The sequence below is a fragment of the Thermobia domestica genome, chromosome 2 (genome assembly GCF_964235325.1).
Source record: "Thermobia domestica chromosome 2, izTheDome1.hap1.1, whole genome shotgun sequence".
Lineage (NCBI taxonomy): Eukaryota > Metazoa > Arthropoda > Insecta > Zygentoma > Lepismatidae > Thermobia > Thermobia domestica.
The window spans coordinates 7558484-7581277 of NC_137455.1; positions in this window are offsets into that span (position 1 = coordinate 7558484).

Below are 22794 nucleotides of genomic sequence, written 5' to 3' on the forward strand. Positions count from 1 at the left end.
GCACATTTCAAAAAATTATACGTTGAACTACTCAAAATAAACTGGGGCTGTCTTTCGCAAATAAATGATATCAATAGTGTTTTATCCAACTTTTACAACATGATTAATGATGTATTTAGCATATGTATTCCTCGTAAGAAACATGTTAATGCAAATTATCGGAGCTGCTTCACTTATAGTATAATTTAAAAAAATAAAATCCAAATCATATCATCATAATAAATGGAAAGGTGGAATAGCTTCAAGCCTATATCATCGTGAAAAATTTTATGAGTTACTTAAACAGATAAAGACCGACATATCGCTTGAGTATAAAACATTCATTCTACCTAATCTGAACTGAATAGGTAGAATCTGAACTTTCTATTCATAATGATCCGGGCCAACTTTGGAGTTTTCTCAAAAGCAAAACCAAACATATGTCATCAGTCTCCTTGACTTACAATGAGAAAGAACTAAATCATGCATCGAGATTGCTAAGGCCTCCGCTCATTACTTTCAATCTGTTTATAACAATGTCTCACCAAAATATGACGTGATAATTTAATTCCTAACAAGACGAAATGCAGCAGCCTTGCAGAAATACAGTACGACTGCAAGAAATTGAATTGGCTATAAAGGCACTTAAACCAAAAGCGTTATGTGGACCTGATGGCATTCCTCCCTATGTTGTCAAAGGCTGTAGTGATATATTCAAGTATCCACTCCATACTATATTCAATATGTTCATAAGAACAGGCACTTTTCCGGATATATGAAAAAAAGTTTAGTGCGTTCAGTGCCATAGTCTCGAAATAAAGGCAAAATACAAAACTTCTGACCTATAGCTATATCATCTCCTTTTGCCAAAATTCTTGAGAGTATTTTATATACACGAATTCTGAATCAGGTAAAGCCAGCTATATCAATACATCAACATGGTTTCTTACGCAATAGATCTACTGCAACAAACCTAGCAGTTGTAACAAATTTTATAGCATCGGAGCTAGACAAAGGGGACCAGGTAGACGTTATTTATATCGACTTCAATAAGGCATTCGATGTCGTGGATCATGATGTTCTAGTGGCGAAATGAGCAAACCTAAACTTTACAAAGCCGGCAATAGAATATACGTATTTATATTCTATTGACAATTAAGACAACATCATTGGTGGGTGAGTGGGCCTGTGCCTGGACCTGTACAACCATCAGGCGTGGCCCCTTGGCGATGGGGTTACTAATCTCTTCATTGTATGAGCCAAATCTAATTTTTACATATTTTATTGACTATTAACAGGGATTTTCAAACCAAATATCGCAATAGCGAGCTGTCTCACAATTCTCAACCAGATATGTCAGGTCTTCATCCTTGTATAGTAAAGCAAAATGCCAATCTTCCCAATTCCAATTATCACAGCAGCGGGTCACGAGGTATTTCAGCGGCTGTGAGAATAATAAAAACTAGCTCCAAACGAGGGAGTCAATATATTACCCGTTCTAACCCATTCACCTATCTGCAGGGGCATCACACTACAAATGTGATACCTAAGGAAATCCAAAAGAAAGTTTGGTAACACCTAGATTAATACATCATTACTTTTGGGAGAGTGGTAGTGGCTTCGACACCATGGACCAAAGCAGGATAATAAATAATATATTATATATGAAACGCATACTAGTAAAATTGGCTGTAAACTAAAAACCCTGCAAGGCACCAAAACCAAAATTCATTCCTAATTAAATCAAGACATGCTCTTTGCATTGGTTATTGTTACAAGTTGGTGCAAGGTTGGCAACATGGCCATTTTTGGGTAACAAAAAGGTCCCTTTTGCGCATGTTCTAAAGTATGTATATTATGGTTTCTCTCTTTCAAATATCAATCTACTGGCTTGATTTCATACAATTTTATGGGGGTCTAAATATGGTACACATTAAACGTGCACGTACTTTTTAGCCAACTTTGTTAATTATAAAAATTCTGAACCCCCAAGGGAGTTTGTGACCAACTGACCTTTATCTACTCTATTAGTTCTCCTGGGAAACAAATTTTGAAGGTTGTCAGAGCTCCCAGTTCAAAATGGCAAGCACTTGAAAATTTGAGAAGACGTTTGCTATTCGTTGTTGCTGAGACAGGAGCCATTTTCGAAACGCCCTACTACCACAACCAATAGAGATCTTCAACTCAAATTTGACCATTCTTCATCGTTGGTGTCAGGTAACATTTTGCAAAATTTGAAACAAATCTGACGTGGTGGAGTGGAAACTTTTTCCAAAATTGGTCCACTTGACATGGAATGGCTCTTTCATAATCTGTCAGCCATTTATTACTTTAAATCAACTTTGAAATTTCGATACAGTATAGTTTTCACCTCCAGATGATAGTTAACTTTGATTAATTTCTTACTAAACTTTCACAATTCAGTGCACTAAAAGATATACAGTATTTTGCAATCACTCAACAGAATCCTCTACAAAATAGGATAATGATAAAATTTTTCTTACATAAGATAAGAAATCTCCCAAAAAATGCATCTGTATCGAACAGACCTTAGAGGACACGTTCACACGAGGTATTTGCCTCAAAGTTTGGGTAGGTGCAGGATCGTCGTAAGAGGCAAAACGCACCATTGGAGATCGACCAACTCCATGTCTTGGAAATACCATTCTGTAGGTTCATCGCCGCAGATTCAGTTGAGTTAGACACCTGACTAGTGGAATGGAGATGAAGGACAACATCGTTAAAGACACTTTGTGACAAGAGAACCAACGCCCCTGGCAGCTCAACAGGATTGAGATCCAATTGTTGGCTAACTGCAGTGTATCCAGGTTCTTCCAGGGAAACCTATTCACCTACCTAGATAACCAAAACGTCACTAATCTCGTTAAAATTGTCGGACTAGTGCTCTTCCTTTGTTTCATAGTTTAAACCAATCTCTATCTCTCTCCTTTCCTTCAACTAGTCATTCTCATAAAATTAAAACATTAAAATTTTATTTAAATTCAAGCATAACTTTTACAGTTAAGTACCATATTGGGCATCAGTTTCATCCCCAATTGTTGGTTTCATTTTGTAAATATTTAGAGATTATTCTGAGGTACAAACTGATGGCACTACACGGCATAATATCTACCAAAAATTCTAACACAACATAGCTGATGGAAATTATGGAAAAGAAATAATAAATACAAGCAATCACATTTATAAATCAATCTTTATAAAACCACACAGCATATTTTTACTTTTACTACTTTGAAATACACTGAAAGAAAAGTGCAATCTCCGAAGTAAGTTCCTCCTTCCCACCGCAGATAACAATACTCGTCCTTTTCCATTTTGTATGTGTTAAAGATGAATGTTGAAATTGAGAAATCAGTTCCAAAATTTCCTTCAGGTTCCCACAATACAGAAGGTAAGAGTTGGTCCTTGTAGCAAAGTTACCAAGTACAGTATAGTGTGTATGTGTTGATAAGCTATTCGTTTTTCTTACAAACATTTAGTTTATGTAGGCAGGAAAACCGTAAGCTAAAGAAAAATCAGAGATTATACTTATTTAAAAGTTTTGTAAATAAATTAAAATTTAATTTTGTTCTGCGTTAATTAAGAATCTCTGGGGAACGGTTCTAAACCACCCTCAATACGACCTCAGAAAGTAGTGGTTTTGCTTGTTTCATTAGTTTGTTTTCATTACAAGAAATTGAGATGCAAAGAAATGTAGATAATTGATTGAAAGAATGAGTTATATTCCAGACAACACGTACGTGTACGACACATGTGCACTATCCATGCATAAGCCGTACATTTGCACATGTATATTTGTGTGGATGATGAACACATACATAACCCGTGCATAAGCCGTACACGTGAATTTGTGTGGATGAAGCACACATACATAACCTGTGTATGTGCACATGTGCATTTACGTGGGTTATGCACAGGTACATAATCAGTGACTAAGTCGTGCATGTGAACATGTGCATTTGCATGGATAAAGTACACATTTACATAACCCGTGCCTAAGCTGTTACATACACATGTGCATTTGCGTGGATGCAGCGCACGTACAGAACCCGTACTTAAGCCGTTATGTGCACATGTGCATTTGCATGGATGAAGCACACATTTATATAACCCGTGCTTAAGCCGTTATGTACACATGTGCATTTGCATGGATATAGCGCACGTACGTAACCCGTGCTTAAGCCGTTATGTGCACATATGCATTTGCATGGATGAAGCACATATTTATATAACCCGTGCTTAAGCCGTTATATACGCATGTGCATTTGCATGGATGCAGCGCACGTACGTAACCCGTGCTTAAGCTGTTATGTGTACATGTGCATTTGCATGGATGAAGCACACATTTATATAACCCGTGCTGTAGCCGTTATGTACACATGTGCTTTTGCGTGGATGCAGCGCATGTAAATAACCCATGCTTGAGCCGTGCATGTGCACATGTGCATTTGCGTGGATGAAGCACATTTAAATTACCGGTGCTTAAGCCGTTGTGTGCACATGGGTATTTGCACGGCTACTGCACGTGTGTATGAGACGTCCATAATACCGTGCAAGTGTATACTTTTACTTTCATTCTTTTACTCTCATTCTCATCAACAGAAAGTAACCTCCATTTTTAGTAGGTGTCGTTTTTTTTCGAGGCGGTGTTATAGAGTTTTCGACGAATAACAGCTGAATGATTGTAAAAACTTCATAACGTCCACTGAGCTAGGATACAAGATAAACAGGTGGCAGCATTGTACTGATGTAACTACAGTCAGGCAGTTCATAGGTTTACAAAATTATTTTTATGACCGATTACAGCAGAATATGTTGCGTTATTTGTTACTTGGCAAACATGTCAAAGATACTACCTAAAGCTTTGCTCGTTGCAAATAATAAACTCCAAACCTAAATTCTCACTGACAATTATTAGTTACTTGTTATATACTTTGAAAGTGATGTCTTTGCAGTTATAGATGGTGTTACTGCGTAAGACACCAAATATATAAACTCCTTTTTTCGTTGCATCTCGAATTTGCTTTTACATCACCTCAGTACTACGAGGAAATCGCCTGTGCACGACATGTAAATCATCTGGGTACTGCTTCAAATCACCTCTATCGTACATGTAAATCATCTGGGTACTGCGTGTAAATCACCTCTGTCCTACATGTAAATCACCTGTGTGTTACGTGTAAATCATCTCTGTCCTACATGTAAATCATCTGGGTACTGCTTGTAAATCACCTATGTGCTACGTGTAAATCACCTCTGTCCTACATGTAAATCACCTGGGTACTGCGTGTAAATCACCTGTGTGTTGCGTGTAAATCATATCTGCCCTACATGTAAATCACCTGGGTACTGCGTGTAAATCACCTGTGTGTTAACGTGTAAATCATCTCTGTCCTACATGTAAATCACCTGGTTACTACGTGTAAATCACCTGTGTGCTACATGTAAATCACCTGTGTGCAACGTGTAAATCACCGCTGTCCTACATGTAAATCTCATGTGAACTACATGTAAATCGAATACGTGCTACTTGTAAATCACCTGCGCGGTAGGTGTAAATCACTTGTGCATGACGTGTACGTGTGCATTGCACATGTTCTGTGCACGTGAAGATGTTGAATAGAACCTGGCATGTATATGTGCATCACATGTACAGGCGTGCATTTATACAGATGATGCACATGTTGCATCCGTGCAATTGTACATGTATTATACGGATACTGTAAGTGCATTGTGCTGTCTGGGATACTACTATATTCTTCTATTTTAAATTACAGTTCAGTTTTGATTCTGTTTAAAGCGCCATATTATTAAAAATTAATCAACAACAGCTGTCAACGCTGACTTGAATCTTGATTTGAATATCAGGAGACCGCAGTTCCTCCCCTCAGCTACACACAGGGCAGTCTATCGCGCTCGCTGCTGTTGCGAACGTGGTGTGGTGATGGAATGCATATACGCAAGGGGCTGAGAGTAGAAACGAAACGACAATATTCTAAATATTATTAAATATCTTAAGGAGCAACAAACAGCGCACAATATTTGGTGGTTCACGTGCTCTTTCTGAACTGCACAAGACGACGTCACTGGAGCCGGCCCTCTGTGTGAATTACTAATTTTACTCGTACACTTTTTAAATATTGGTGCCCCATATTCTTAATCTGTATATTTCCCCACCAATTTCACTTAGTGTTGAGAATATTCTACAATTTTGAATCCTTTTGCAGGTATTGTTCTTCCTTATATACCCCTACTAGGCTTTACAATATACTTTTACTTCACGTATTTGTTTAAAAAAAAAAAGGAAGAAAAAAAAACAGCGACCAGCATGGTAACTGAGACGAAACGACATCACTATTTCAGTGTACAAGAAATGTAACATGTTTTAGTGTGTGTCTAATGGAGTAGCTCAAGAAAGAACCAGAGGAAAGTATGTGCAAAAAACTACTCTGGAAGTAAACATATGATAAAAATCATATTATCTTTTCTTTTTCTTTTTCTCCACCACCTTTTAAGTACCATGTATCGTATATATGAGTTTTAGAAAGCATACCTTTTGAGCGTGATGCTCTTTTGTTTGAGATTAGAGAACTAAATGAGAGCATTTACCTTCCTTTTACCTCTAGTCTCTCTTAAAATTCCCGGTGGCTTGCAGTCAACGAAGCATTAAGGTAGACAACAATCACAGTAAAGCCCTCATTAAAACGAAGCCATTTCAACAACTGTTGTACTGATTTTTTTTTTTTAAAAAAAGTTCACTGGAGAAAATAAACGACACAGAACAACATCTGCTACAACATACACACATACACATGCACACCACAAGGAAGATGTAGTATCGTTTCCAAATACAGCTTAAATTAGAATAAAAGGCTCATCTTGTGCTAAGAAGGTTAAGTCTTTGGCTCCAGGGGCCTCATCACCATGGCCACAAATTAATGCAAGTGAAATATGTGTTACCACTCCTGGCAAATAAGTACAGAACTTGGCTTTCCTCTTTCGACGAAAAGAAGAGCTTAGTAATTGGAAATAAATGGAGAAATTTCTTTTAAGAAGCGAAGAGCTGGCTTAAAGAGGAACCAGGAAAATCACTACGTTTCCTTCAACAGATTTCCATTTACATGAACTGTTAAGCTCATTGAAGGAAAGTTGCTTTTTTTTTATAATTACTAAATTTCTCATTTTCCATTGGTGCAAAAATTTTCTAGCACCAATCATCGTCATCATTATCATCATCATCATCATCATCATCATCATCGAAGATTATATGTTATGACTGCAGATCACTATTCCATCTAAGAACCTTCGGTGTGTTTGTCTCCAGCCAAGTGCTCCTTATTGGAGTATCAATTTTTCATTTTAATACCACAAATGCAGCTATTTCCACCTTTCTTCAGTAACTAACTCTATGGACTATGAAACCCAGATGTTCAACGCCACGTTCCCAAAAGCTTTCCACTTACTTATATCCTTAGCCAACTGGATCTAGTTCCTACTTTGTATTCTTATTTCTGCGAAATCTATTTTAATATTGTTCTCCCATTTGTGACTAGGTCTTCCTAACGACCGTTTTCCGATTGGACTTCCAGCTAAAACTTCGAAAGCGTTCCTACTTTCTTCCATTCTGGTTACATGACCTGCCCATCTGAGCCTCCTAGACTTGGTGGTCCTAACAATGTTCGGTAAACAGTATAAATTATGTAGTTCCTCGTTATGAAGTTTCCGCCATTCCCCATTCCCGTTTGTCTTGGGTCCGAATATTCGTCTCAGGATCTTGTTCTCAAATACTTTCAGTCTGCGTTCTTTCTTCACAGTAACCGACCATGTTTCGCAATCATACAGGACAACAGGCATGATTGTCGTTTTATATACACTCATGCTCAAAAATTAAGGATAATTGCAGATTGTGGTACTACACAACGTCGCAGTACACAAAACTGGCGCCAATAGCATAGGCACATAGTGAACACAACATACGTATAAACGAAACATATCGCAACCACGGTATTGGTAATATCCACGGTATCCAAGGTATTGGTGATAAGTTGAGAAACACATGTGCTACACAACGCCACTGTTTCCTGCGCATGTACCCCGACATTAATATCGGATACGATCACCATGCACACGTACACAGGCCGCACAACGGGTTGGCATACTCTGGATCAGGTGGTCGAGCAGCTGCTGAGGTATAGCCCCACATTCTTGCACCAGTGCCTTTCGGAGTTCCTGAAGTGTCCTAAGGGTTTTAAGACGTGCAGCGATACATCGACCGAGAGCATCCCAGACATGCTCGATGGGGTTTAGGTCTGGAGAACAGGTAGGCCACTTCATTCGCCCGATATCTTCTGTTTCACGGTACTCCTCCACGATGGCAGCTCGGTGGAACCGTGCATTATCATCCATCAGGAGGGAGGTGGGACCCACTGCACCCCTGAAAAGGCGAACATACTGATGCAAAATGACGTCCCGATACACCTGACCTGTTACAGGTCCTCTGTCAAGGAAATGCAGGGGTGTACGTGATCCAATCATAATCCCACCCCACACCATCAACCACTACCTCAATAAAGGTCCCTTTCAAGGACATGGGGTTGGTATCTGGTTCCTGGTTCACGCCAGATGATAACTCGGCGAGAATCACTGTTCAGACTATACCTGGACTCGTCCGTGAACATAACCTGGGACCACTGTTCCATTGATCATGTACTGTGTTCTTGACACCAGGCTTTAAGGGCTCTCCTGTGAACAGGGGTCAGTGGAATGCACCTTGCAGATCTCCGGGCGAATAAACCATGTCTGTTCAGTCGTCTGTAAACTGTGTGTCGGGAGACAACTATTCCAGTGACTGTGGCAAGGTCCCGAGTAAGGCTACCTGTTGTACTCCGTGGCCGTCTGCGGGCACTGATGGTGAGATATCGGTCTTCTTGTGGTGTTGTACACTGTGGACGTCCCGTACTGTAGCGCCTGGACACGTTTCCTGTCTGCTGGAATCGTTGCCATAATCTTGAGATCACACTTTGTGGTACACGGAGGGCCCGTTCTACGACCTGCTGTGTTTGACCAGCCTCCAGTCGCCCTATTATTCTATACCCTCATAACGTCATCAATATGTGTCCTTTGAGCCATTTTCAACACACAGTTACCATTAGCACGTCTGACAGCCTCTGCACACTTACACGCTGCACCGTACTCTGACATGCATCAACACACCTCTGCGTATTTGGACTGCTGCCAGCGCCACCGTGCGACGACCGCACAGCATGCACCTCACCGAATGGTCAAATGCATCGCATGGTCATACCCCGAGGTGATTTCCAACCGAAAACCACCCACCAGAGCGTTGTTTCACGATGTATCCGCATTATCCTATATTTATGAGCACGAGTGTATTTTAAACTTCAAATTCTTTGACAGAATTTGCGATGATAAAAGATTTTGAACTGAATAATAACATTAATTCCCTGCTTTTAGTCGACATTTAATTTCTTCGTGAATATCGTTTTCTTTCTTTAATATTAATCCTAAATATTTGAAAGCATCCACCTTATCAAAAGTATTATTTGATATTTTAAATAATATTTTCCTCAGGATACAATAACAGTAAAGTAATAATAATAGTAAAGATTCTTTCATGACTATAAGGTTAGCTCACGTACCAGAGCGAGGGAAACACGGCTTCCATTAGTAATGGGACCTCATGCAGTTCGGATCCCATGTTGAAATGTAGTTCCACCTCTCATATATCCTCGGTGCTGAATGGGAAGCTAAACTCCAAATCAACTATCAACAATAATAGTGTGTTTCCATTCATTTGAAAGTAATATTTACTTTCTTATAGCCTTAACAGCTAGCAGGAGAGTAGTATTAGTATTGATTAAGACGTTTGATTTGATATAAACCATAAATATTTTTCATTATATATTTAGGGTCTATTAAGGTTTTCGGAAAAATGGCATCATAAATGAATGTAAACGAGACTGATGTTAAAGCAGATATATCAGCGACAGCTCTATGATTATAATAAAATCGTAATTTATTATATTAATTATCAATTTGAGTTTTTAATTATTATTACAGAGTGTTTCTACATAATTATCAGAATTTTAAGTAAGTTTAACATACTTAAAACGAAGGGCAACTCAAACAGTTTTCTTCTATTTTTCAGGAGGTGGTTCGTCACTCCGTCGAAGCATAGCGCTAGTCGCGAAGATGGTGACGAGTTTTAAGCATAAAACCTTCTGTGTCTTGGAAACGAAATTCAGCATTAGAGTGTAACATGCTTTTCTGCTGTGTCATCTTAACGCATAACAATATCTGAAGGTGATACAAGCAATTTAAGAATATAGGATATCTGTGCAAGGGGAAGAGCATCGAATGACCTCGTGTATCAGATCAGAAAGTGGAACAAGTCAGAGGAGGATTCGTTCGAAGTCCCAGGAAAGCTGTGAGGCGAGAGAGTGAAGATTTAACAATGTCAACAACGACTGTTTGAATGTTGTTACGAAATATACTGAAACTGATGCCGTACTGTTTGCGACTATCCCAGAGATTGACTATAATGTGACTCATGGCTATTTTTGCGAGAAAGGTTTGGATATGGAAGATGATGATTTTTCCAAATTGCTTTTCTGCAATGGCCCCCAATATCTCCTGACCTCACTCCTGCGATTTTTTTTAGTTGGGGATGTAGAGGATCGTATTTACGTGCCACGGCTGACTGCCGACCTCTCTGAATTGCAACGCAGGATTGTTGCAACAGTAGAGTTGAGTTGATTTTAGTTTAGCGTCCCTTTCAGCAGCGAGGCTATATGAGACGTGGACCTACTGATTAACGTGGAATCCAAACCACATGAACTCCCGCCGGGAATCGAACCCGGGTCTCCCTGTTGCAACAGTAGAGTCTGTTTCGTCAGACATGATAGTTTCATTGGGGGAAGGAAGACATTGGTTACAGACTAGACGTGTGTCGTTTCAAGGGGATCCCACATTGGACACTTGTTACTACAAACAAACAAACAAACAAAAAACTGTTTGATACATTTCCTTTTAAGGCACGTTTCATTTCTGTATTCTATGCTTAATTAAAATTTAGATATTTAGAAACACCTTGTATAATAAATTTCAACTTCTACATATTCAAGAAGATTCCATCGATACATTTGCATTTTCATATTAAATCATTTGTTCTTCCCTTACAACTGTAAGTACTACTGAAATACACTGCATTGTATTCATGGGGTTGTGTTTTAATACTATAATGTTCGTGTTTGTATGAGCAAATATTGCTTTCTCAAGCCTGGACAATTGGTTAATAATCTGAGAACCGACTTCCGAGTTACCTCTGCAGTGAAATTCTAACTATGAGTGTTGGCTCGTGGTATCTGAATATCAAACCTTAATATTCAAATAATATCGAAATTTGGAAGCAAATTTGGAGTGTTGAAAAATACAAACTGAAAACGAAACTTCTCAAATCTAATAGAGCTAGGAATTTTATGTGCTGTACCTAATTTTTGTTATTAAAATATCCAAATCAGCTTCTTTGGCAAAGGAAATATTAAATAATTAAAATGTAACTATGTTTTGCTTGCATGTTCTTGAATTTTTTCAATGCAAGCACTTTTTTGCACTTTTACTCAATGTGATAATTTTAAAAAAAGAAAAAAATATTTTTCGGTTCCTTTGTTGTATTTTATTCACATAATAATCCAACAAGGACACTGAAGGTGTAAAGCATGTCATTGCTTCAGTACAGTCTTATTCAGTGATGCCAATCTGAAACGTTATAAAATCCCATCTCGAGAGGGAGAAATTTCCATTTTGATCTTTAATTTCCGAAGCTCAACTAAATTATAAAAAATCAAAATTTATAAAATATGAAAGTTCAAACTACTCTATGTTACTCACGTTCGTTAATATATAAAGGAATTAACTGCAAATTCGGATACTTTATGAAATAGTTTATGAAAAAGTATCTTCTTTAACTGCAAGAAATACTCGAAAATGTTGAAAAAACACACACACATGTTGTCAGAACTTCAGATTTTTAGTAGTGGTGGACATGAAAACCGGTTTTTCGGTTTCTGGGTTTTATGAAAGTGTAACCAGGCTTTGAAAATTTTCGAAAAACCGGATTTCGTCGATTTCGGTTTCGGTTATATCAAAAACCGGTTTGATTTTTGCCGGATCCGGTTTCAGTTTTATCCAAAACAGGTTTGTTTTTCGTCGTTCCGGTTTTCTTCAAAACCGGTTCAGTTTTTCATAGGAACCGGATTCAGTTTTCCCAAAACTGTTTCTATTTCTGACCAGAATAGTGTTTCGTTGCGTCAAGAGCACATATGAAAACTCAAAAGCATGTGTGAATTCTCATAAAAAAGAAGTGCAAACCGAAACCAATATGTTTAAAAAATCAATATGTTTGAAGACAATACTGCTTTTGTTGTAAACGAATCCGGTTTTCGGAGAACAACGAAACTCTACTCTTGTGAGAAAACGAACTGCGTTTTGCTGAAAATCGAACCGGTTTTGGAGAAAACCGAAATTTCGGTTTTCCTAGAAACCGGTTTTGGGTTTCTATAAAAACCGGTTTTGCCCATCCCTAATTTTAATGCTGCAGTCTTCTATAGTACACAACCATTATTCTCGAGTCATTACCTCATGAACGTTTTGGAAGTTGATTGATCTACTTTCGGACTATCTTTCTTTTTTCTTCTTTCTCTCTTTTTCTTATTTTAATATCAGAATACAATTTACGTTCCTTGGCACTTGTTTCTCAAGCCACTGCGTGAATTACTGCCATAGCATACTCACGTCCATATTTTGCAGTAAGAAGATTTTACAATTAGCACTGATTTCACACCTATTGTAAACTTATTGGTTTACTTCCGGCCCATTAACATTTTTTTGTTGGCGTTGATGAAGCAAATATATGAGCAATCCCATATATTCTGTCAATTTATACAAAAATTCCTATTATCCCTATTCGGGAAATTAATACAAAAAAATCCTACAAAATGTGCTTTTTTTTCCCACGGGTTCGCATCACTGGTCTCGTTAGGCGAAAGCTATTGAATAGAAAGTAAAGGGAGGTGGCAACATCAAACTGACCAATCACAGCTATCACCATTCTTGGGCATTCTGTTACATACACATCTTTACTTAGTGACCTAGCTATAAAAAATAAATAAAAATACAAAAGGAAAAATAAATAAATAAAAATAAAAAATAAGACAATGAAATGTTGTGTGTTTCAACAGTCTTTTTTTTTGGGGGGGGGGTGCAACTGCTGGGTCTTGGTTTAGACTGACGTTTTAGTAGGTAAGTAAATTTTGAATTCCCATATATACACAGGCCCGTGTTTATATATTGTGCGCCCCTGTGCTTTAAATAATTTGCCGCCACCCCTGCACAAACTTATGTCTCACACGGGAAAACAAGCCGTGATTTTACAAACATGCCAGCTCTTGTTGAGTAGCAGTTTAGGTATTACAAGTTTCAAAAATTACAACGTTCTGCTCGAAGGTGCCTGGGCGAGGTAAACCCATGGTAGTTTGCAATTACTTTCCATAGGATGATGACGTACTAACCACGAGACCTATAGCTTTGGGATTCGAACCACTTGTCCCTATCAGGAATAGAACCGGGACTCCTTGATAAGATCATACTCTACTCCGGAGGGTCGATATTTTAAAAGTAATCGAAAACGACAGATATTAGTGTTGAATTCGTAGTTTTCGACGCCCCTAAGTTTAACGGTATCAGTTTTCATAATTTTAAAGTTAACCCACACCCTTGGGGTGGGGGTGGAAGAGTATGACTTTTTGGAAGCTAGCTAATTAATAACTACTGTAATTAGAGCGAATTAACACATTAATATATTTTCTCGGGACTTTCGTGGGACTCTGCGGGTTGCTAGTTTTAAATGTTACTTTACTGTGAATCTTTTTAAAAATCCAAAATTTTGCCGCCCCTAAATTCTACCGCTCTGTGCTCGAGCACAGAATAGTACTAACCTAAATACGGGCCTGTATATACAAGATGGACCACAGGGGTGAACGCTCTACCACTGAGCCACCGCGGCCCCCACCTCTAAAACACTTCAGCGTCTAATACAATGATCATAATAGCACGGATTTCGAATGAACAGAAACAAAGATGAAAGGGATTGAAAATTTATTTTCTTCAAAAGCCTTTAATTTCGGAAAACTGCTTAGATAAGTACTTCATCCAATTACGTAGATGATTTTCAATAGATGTAAAGATTATAATAATATTTACAATAATTTGATACCTCAAATCTTTTGGATAGGGATGGTACCGAGACCAAGACTACTCTCGGCCTCGTCTCAGTATTGTCTCGATAATTCCAGACTAGACCGAGACCGAGACAGACTTTCATATATCGGGACGGACTTTTATATACCGCGACCGAGATAGACCTTTATAAATCGAGACGAGACCGAGTCGAGACTTAGGTCAGTCTCGGAAATCTCGGTCTTGTCTTGAATATTGATAGATATTAAAATTGCCTTTACTCAAAATTTGTTTCGTTGCTGTATTAGATAATAAGGAAACGGTTGACTGATGTACAGTGGCGTATTTAGGGGGTGGCTATCGGGCTCAAGCCTCTCCCGAAACAAAATTCACTGTATGGTATGCAATATATAGTATGGATACCCGATCATGCATTAGAGCACACCAAACGTTTAGTTTTGGGCTAGATCGAGCATGTTCAATAATTACACGAAGATGTTCAGAACCCCATATCCGAATATTATGTCGGATAACATATCCAGACACATGGAACTTGGCTTCGTCTGATCAGTTGCAAGGTCTGATTGTTTTCGTTGATTAAGGCCAGAATTCGAGCAGTAAAGTCAGCCCGCTGAGCAAGATCGGTTGGCTCCAAAGTTTGCGTAATTTGCATTTTGTAGGGATACAGCTTTAACCGCGTGTGGAGGATCTTATGAATTGATGATCTCGGGACATGCAATTCGCGTGAAGAACGACGGACCGATTTCTGAGGGCTGCGCTGAAATGCCGCGTGCACGTTGTCTATCACTTCTTGAGCCAGACCTGGTCATCCACTCCGCGGCAAGTCTATTACGCTACCTGTCTCTAAAACATTTGCAGTCATCTAATTATGGATTGTTTTCATGGCTGATCTCGTCCATACTTCTGGCTGAATTGTCGCTGCAGAGTTACTGGTGATTTACCAGACTCAGCATACCACCATACACAATGGGCCTTCCCCTGTGGTGTCGTCATTGTCGCTCACAACATAATCTATAAGTATACAAAAAACATGTCAACCATTAATTTCATTACAATGATTACAATAATAAGAATACTATTCAACTATTACAACTTAATAAAACTTGGAGAATTGTAGAAGACGTTGCAAAAAACCGCATGTCTATGTTTTATTCTAATATGTTTAACCGACCTATGTTTTATTCTAATGGTTCCAGGACTTCGTGGATACGGTGGAAAATTTGCAAGTCTAAAAAAATTCCATAACTCAAAACACAATATTAAGTGTGTTCACTATTCCATTATTATCCTCTGATTTGTAATAAGAAAACTATTCATAAGCAGTGATGATTTCAGAAGATTCTCCCGGGGAAATGTCACTATGTGGGGGGAGGGGGTATTGTAGAAATACTGGTATTCCACAGTGAGCACGATCGAAGATATGGCCCCGAAGAGGATAATTTCTTGGCTTCGGGGATGTCTTAAATTCACCTCAGGTCACTCCCACAATTCATAACTGTTCAAAAAGGTTTTCCTAACAAGTAGAATATTACATTTGTTTTTCGTTCTACATTTCGAAATGGCAAAATCATAACTTATAGGGTTACAATAAAAGCATAAAGAATTATAATACTAATTACCTAAAATTTATCCTGTAAGTTACCGATTTCTAGTCAGGTTAAGACTCGAATAGTTTTCGGATTGAACTTTTAAAGTAAGTCCTCTATAAAATTCTGACTGGAAAGGCATATTTGACTAAACTTAATTAATCAATATTTGACTAATATATTTTAATGTTAGATTTTCACTAGTCAACGTTGTATCACTGTTGCCAGATCAATCAGTTGGAAAAGCAGGAGATTCGAAGATAAAAAAAACAGGAGAAAGCAGTAGACACATACAGTGGTGGCGTTCGAATGTGAATCCGGGGGTAATAGCATTTGCCATTATTAAGGAGGGGGCAGTAGTCAAAACAAGCAGTCCAGAATTCATTTCCGATTAACTACGTTGAGCAAATAAAAGGGAAAGTCCCGATTTATATTAATATTATTTGATACACACGTATCTGAAGTAAAACGTAGTGAAAGAGCAAAGTGGAGTGGGAAAATGTCTTTTCATGCACGTAGCGATAACGTAGCTATATGGTACAGTCACACGTGATCGTGGCGTAAAACGATTTCTTGCTGACGATCGTGGAGAAATGATCTAAGCCACTCTTCCAACCCAAGTCACAATCTAAACAACACTTACTTGTAAATCTTACAGAAAGTCAGAATATAGACGAATCTTATAGAAGATGACGTACAGTTGTATTCTTTGCATTCATATTATATATAGTAAAGCTCTATAACTATATGCTCTACATAACTTTGTGTATTATAACAGAGAAATTTCATCTTTTTATGTGAGGAAACATTGAAAATTCAATATTAATAATCTTCAACTTCTCGAAGTAACGAAAAAGCAGGAGATTGTTCACTTTTCGTTTTCTTTCGTAGTAGATCAGTAGGACGTAGAAAAAGCAGGAGATCTCCTGCAAAATCAGTAGATCTGGCAACACTGCGTTGTATACACTTCATTTCCCAAATCAAAATTTAGCAAAGGACGAGTGCATTTTCGAAATAAATTATCATTTAGTTTACGTAAATGCTGGAGCGTTTCGTTTTGAACTTCATACTTTAACAAACAACAATAATAATGATAATAATAAAATCATAGTCATATCTTTAATTAAAGTTTTCGGTCGTTGTCAACCAATGACTATCAGTAACTGGTGTATTGATAACGGTCTTGTTATTAATCCCTTAAAATGTACTTATACTGTTCTAGGTTCCGCTAATCAACTTAATAAAATTGCTCCTGACAAATTAGAATTACAAATAATGGACTCAAACATTAGCAATTCATCTTGTGTTAAAAGTCTTGGAGTACAAATTGACGATAAACTTCCTGTGAATAATCACGTCTCTACTCAGTGTTCAAAAGCTCTAGGAATACTAAGAAACTTGTACAAAATACGATACTGTGTGTCCAAAGATAATAAGCTACTCCTGACACAAACGCTGATACTGTCTTTCTTTGATTATTGTGATGTTGTGTATGGCCAGCTTCAAACAAAAAGCAATGTCATCCTGATCCAAAAGGTACAAAATTCATGCATCCGCTTCTGTTACAACCAGGGTTGGTTGGTTTAAACCAAAGTGGTTTAAACCATGGTTTAAACCAGCTGTTTTTTTTTTCATAAAAAACAACTGGTGTAAACCAAAAAGAAAAAAAGAAAGAAAAATGCTTTAAATTGTGTGAACTTCATGGTGACGTTTCCACATATCAAATCATCTGCATTAGTTTTATCTCCTTTTCACCTTTTAATCAAGGTGTCCCATGTTCAATTCTCGGTCGAACCACAACCCTTCTTTCATGTGTAAACCAAGTAGTGGTTTGGATATCACTTTAAAGCGAAAGTCTTCTTTATAACTTCGGTATTACATAAAGATGTTAAGCCTAAACATACGAAAGGAAGCCAAATTGTATGTTTTTGTTTGCCTGAATGCTTGTTGTTTTATATAGAAGCAAAGGTTGCCTAAATGTATTGATAGACATTGGCAAATAAAAGCACTGCCTACGTAGCTTTTAACATTAGCTTGGATTGGACTTGGTTTTAGTTTTATTGAATGATATCTACATACTAAATTTGGAATTGAATACCTCAGTTTTAGCGTACTCATTATGATACGTTGACCTTAGATTTTACATGCAAAGCAATAACAGGATTTGCTTTACATTTAAAGTATTAACACGATTTTCCCAATGGCTAACGCGGGAGTTTTCCCATTTACATGTAATTCTGTATAATGGTTTCACTTGAGCAACTATTTATCTTTTTGTCCTGAAATGACTCTTGACAATTATATTAACAAGTATGTAAAGATCAGTACAACGTATTTTTATCAGGAGTCCTTCGTGAGTGAGTCGGCAGACTCATTGCATTTGTTGCCAATTAGTCCCGGTTTCGAGTCCAAATGGAGGACAATTTCTCTCAGATGTAAACCGGGAAGCTGTTTGGATCCCGCTTTAAGCTTATAAGACCCCTTCCAGCATAACCTTGTTGTTGCATAATAATAGCAAGGCGAAACAAACTTATTTCTGTCCATATGCAATATAAATACATAGAGCAAATAATTTAAACCAAAAAAACCTGGTTTAAACAAAAACAGATTTAAACAAAAAAAAAAAGTTTTTGTGTTTTTAAAAATAAAAACCATGGTTTTTGCCAACCCTAGTTACAACATACGAAAATTCGATCATATTTTGCCTATTCTGAACAGCAATAGCAAGCTGACTATGTCCAGAAGAAGACATTTGCATTATTGCTCTCTAATTTATAAAATTCTTAAAACAACACGTCCCGCGTATTTATACAAGAAACTCACTGTTAGGTCAACTATTCACACTCACTTAACACGCAAAAGAAATACGTTTGATATTCCACACCACACCATAGACTCAAGCAAATCACTGCGGTGTTTTCAGTATTAGCACCAAGGTCATGGAATGCTCTACCGAATGTAGTAAAAGAAGCTAAAACATTTAATTCTTTCAAGAAAATGTTAAAAATTTATTTACTCAGCCAACAAAATTTAAGTTCAGGTACCGATGATTTGTATTCTATCACTTGAACCACGTAAATGAAATCAGACTTGACCTGGTACATATTCTTTATTAAATAATCATACATTGTAAAAATATTTCATCACCCTCCTCCCTGCATTGTGAATCACAAGCATAACTTATTTTGTCTCTATGTTAGCGATCGGTTTGTGTTTGTTTTCATGTTTGTATTTGTATGATTTTTTCTTCACTTGTAGTACTTTGCGTATGAGTGTGTTTTTTTTTAAAAGTACCACTTTTTTCTTCTCTTTTTTTTTATCATCTTAATGTACACCTGTATTTTTGTTGTATATAACCGTGTCTTTTGACTAAATTGATTGTATGTTTTTTGTATAAGTCAATGTACTTCCTTGACAAGGGTTAGGTGGGAGAGCAGCAATATGCTGAATCTCGCCCCCTTGAATAAAGCCTTTTTCAATTCAATTCAATGAGTTAAACGAATAGTTTATTTGCGAATGTGCACAACAATGGCGACTCGTTTGGAAAACTGGTTTCGCAAAGAAGTCCGTTCAGTTATTCGATTTCTGTGGGCGAAACATGTAATCGCGGCAGAAATTCATCGGAATTTGGTAGAGATTTATGGCCAGGACTTCTCACCGACGACGTTATTTTCCTTCACGACAGCGCGTGTCCGCATATACCCTAGAAGACTACCATGCTGTTGAAGCAGTTTCACTGGGACATCATCGACCACCCTCCCTACAGCTTGAACTTCTCCCCAAACGACTTTCACCTGTTTCCACACTTGAAGGAGCACCTAGGAGACCATTGCTTGGCTTCAAACGAGGAGGTGAAACACTTCGTGACAACGTGGCTGAACACGCAAGAATAGGATTTTTACCAGGAGGGAGTCTTCAAACTCATCCCATGATGTGATAAGTGCCTCAACCGATATGAAGACTATGTCGAAAAATACCTTAATGTGTGTTCTATCTGTAGGCTGTATTGGTTGTATGAAATAATATATATACGTTTCACTGCAAGCTTTGTAACCTTACTTTTTGATCAACCCTCGTATTTAAATTATAAGTGATAATTCCTTGGAACCAAATCTAACCATTATATTTTCAGTACAATTATTGCTATTACTATGAATCTTCATGCAAGAACATTTTTGTCATTGAATATTACTCCATTAGCAATCCTTTTTATCTGAACGCTCTCTGTCCACATACTCACCTCACCCTTTTTCTTACCTATTGGCTGATACTTTTTACGATCCCTTGAAATTTTTCAGGTTTTAAAAAAAAATGGTAATTAAATGTTATTTTGTGTCATAATATGTAGAAGAGGTAGGACGAACTCTTATTTCCTCAATAAAATGTTGAAAATGAAGTATACAGAATAATGAAGCAGGTTATCATTGCAGAATGGTAGTTTTCAGACGTACTTATTGTAAATAACATTTTTTTAAATCTTTTAATTTCGACTCAGTTCTTATGAAAGATGTCGTTGAGATGTTTTATAATTTTTGTTAACAATAGTTAGGATTGACTGTTCGTACATAATTTCTGCATTGTTTTAGAACCAAACAATAGTTCATTATTTTTTTTAAAGAAAATCGTTACCATGCATATTTCCGTATGATCTATCATTTAGACCATTAATTAAAAGTTGTGATGTTGAATAATTTGTCTGCTACTAAAGATCTTCCAAAACATGCAGTTTATGATTCAGAAGTAAAGCCTGGTTTCACATTGGATCCATTGGGATCCGTGCTCCGTGAAACCAACATTTGGGTGAGTCATTCTTTTTTAATTAACGTAAAAATATTTAAAAAATTGAAAATAATTTATAGATCATTTCGCTTCATTGCGTCATTTATCGTGCGACAGTTTCTGATCATAACGAAGATAACAATCAAGCTGTTTCTAAATCCATATTATTATTATTATTATTATTATTATTATTATTATTATTATTATTATTATTATTATTATTATTATTATTATTATTATTATTATTATTATTATTGCTCTTTTTCTAGAATTAAGATGCGCACACACTATGAATACATTATTCTACGCGTGCTTGGCTCCGAAGTCAAGCTTCAAAATAGTGGGAGGGATTAGTATGTGCTGCTATCTGTTGTTCTATTACCATTTTAATTAATATACACACTTGTTACAGTTTTCAAATCGAATTAAATTGAAATATTAATTTCGTAAACGCAAAAAACTCAAAAGAAATAGTTTTTTTTTTTAAAAAAAGGAGTGCTGCTGCTGCGTATCTAGAGTAAAGAGTCCTGAACTATTATTATTATTATTATTATTATTATTATTATTATTATTATTATTATTATTATTATTATTATTATTATTATAGTAGTAGTAGTAGTAGTAACAGTAGTAGTACTTTTTGCTCTTTTCATACACTCGTCCAAATTAATTTTCAACGACAAATTGAAGGATAGGAAGAAACGGTGCAATGTCTCCAGTCTGGTGTCTCTTTCAAAACGGGTGAAACGCTGTATTGAAATATGAAAAAGAAAATATGTTAGGAAGAACAGAATAAAAATAGTGAAATATACACTCCAAAATGAACTTCCGAAGTAGGGTAAAGAAAGTAGTTCACAATTTCATTCTTGTGGCGATTCTTGATTAACTACTAATGTATACGTATTTTTTTCTTGTTTGTGTGTGTTTGTGATGTGTATTTTTCTTGTTTGTGTGTGTGTGTGTGGTATGTATGTGAGTTGCCTAATGGCAACTCTGTTATCAGAGTAACAACAAAACATGTTTTCAATCTAAAGTGAAGGATTTTTTTTTTTTTTTTTGAATCGGACGAGCCCGTTGGGCTGTACACTCTTTATGCGCCCAGTGTTATATGAAAATGCAACGTTGCCATTTACCTGGACTCACAACATAAGTTACTGTTTGACATGGGGGCTGGCCATCGACACGTTAGCGTAAAAGATAATGATGATAACAGAGTTACCCTATATCAGGGAACTTGTAAGACATCCTGTGCATACATATATGGGAGTATATTTCGTATACCTACCTAATATTTTCTGAATCCAGCGTACACTCAACTTAATTTTACGAAGAAAAAAAACTAGCTGATATGGGAATAGGTATACGCTATCTTTGTTTTAACCGTCGAGCTTATATCTACCAAACATTCTAGCGTTATCGCTCAGAACGTCAAAAGTGGGCATCCGAACTTCTTTTAATATTATCCTCATTACACTAGAATTTATACCAGAGAGAAAGAGAGGGATTGTGACTTGAGTTTTCCCTAAATCTTCCAAACATCTCGTTCTGTCGAAATGAGGTCTTTCATAATAGTCTGGTACTCCAAGTCTTCTGTATTCAAAGGTCAAGAGTTGTTAATCCAATGTTCTCGGGATTGCTGCCAGAGTGAGTGTTGCTGTGCTGAGCTTTTGTTACCATACAGCGGTAACATCTTCAGAGCTATGAAGATGTTACCGCTGTATGGTAACGAAAGCTCAGCACAGCAACACTCACTCTGGCAGCAATCCCGAGAACATTGGATTAATAGTAGACGCCAGCAAAGCTTCAAGGTCAAGAGTTGTTGTTTGAGATAACGAACATTTGCCGTTGTCTTCCATTGGTTTGTTGCTTGCTGACTGGTGTTGGAGACGCAACTGTTCTTTGGGGTCAGCAACTGCCGCTGGCTCCCTGCATAGTAATTGCCGTTGTTATAGGTCTAGGCATTTCCATATTTTGGCGTAGTTCCTGTCTTGCGATAGTGGCAGATGCAGGATGTTGAATACTCTGAGTTATCGCCAGAAGGAGGAGCTATGTCAGTAGAAGTAAGTTCAAATCCTTATGTACGAGAGTGATTCAAAAAGTAATGCCTCCAACGTGGTACCTTTATTTGTGTTTGACACATAGCACCAATACA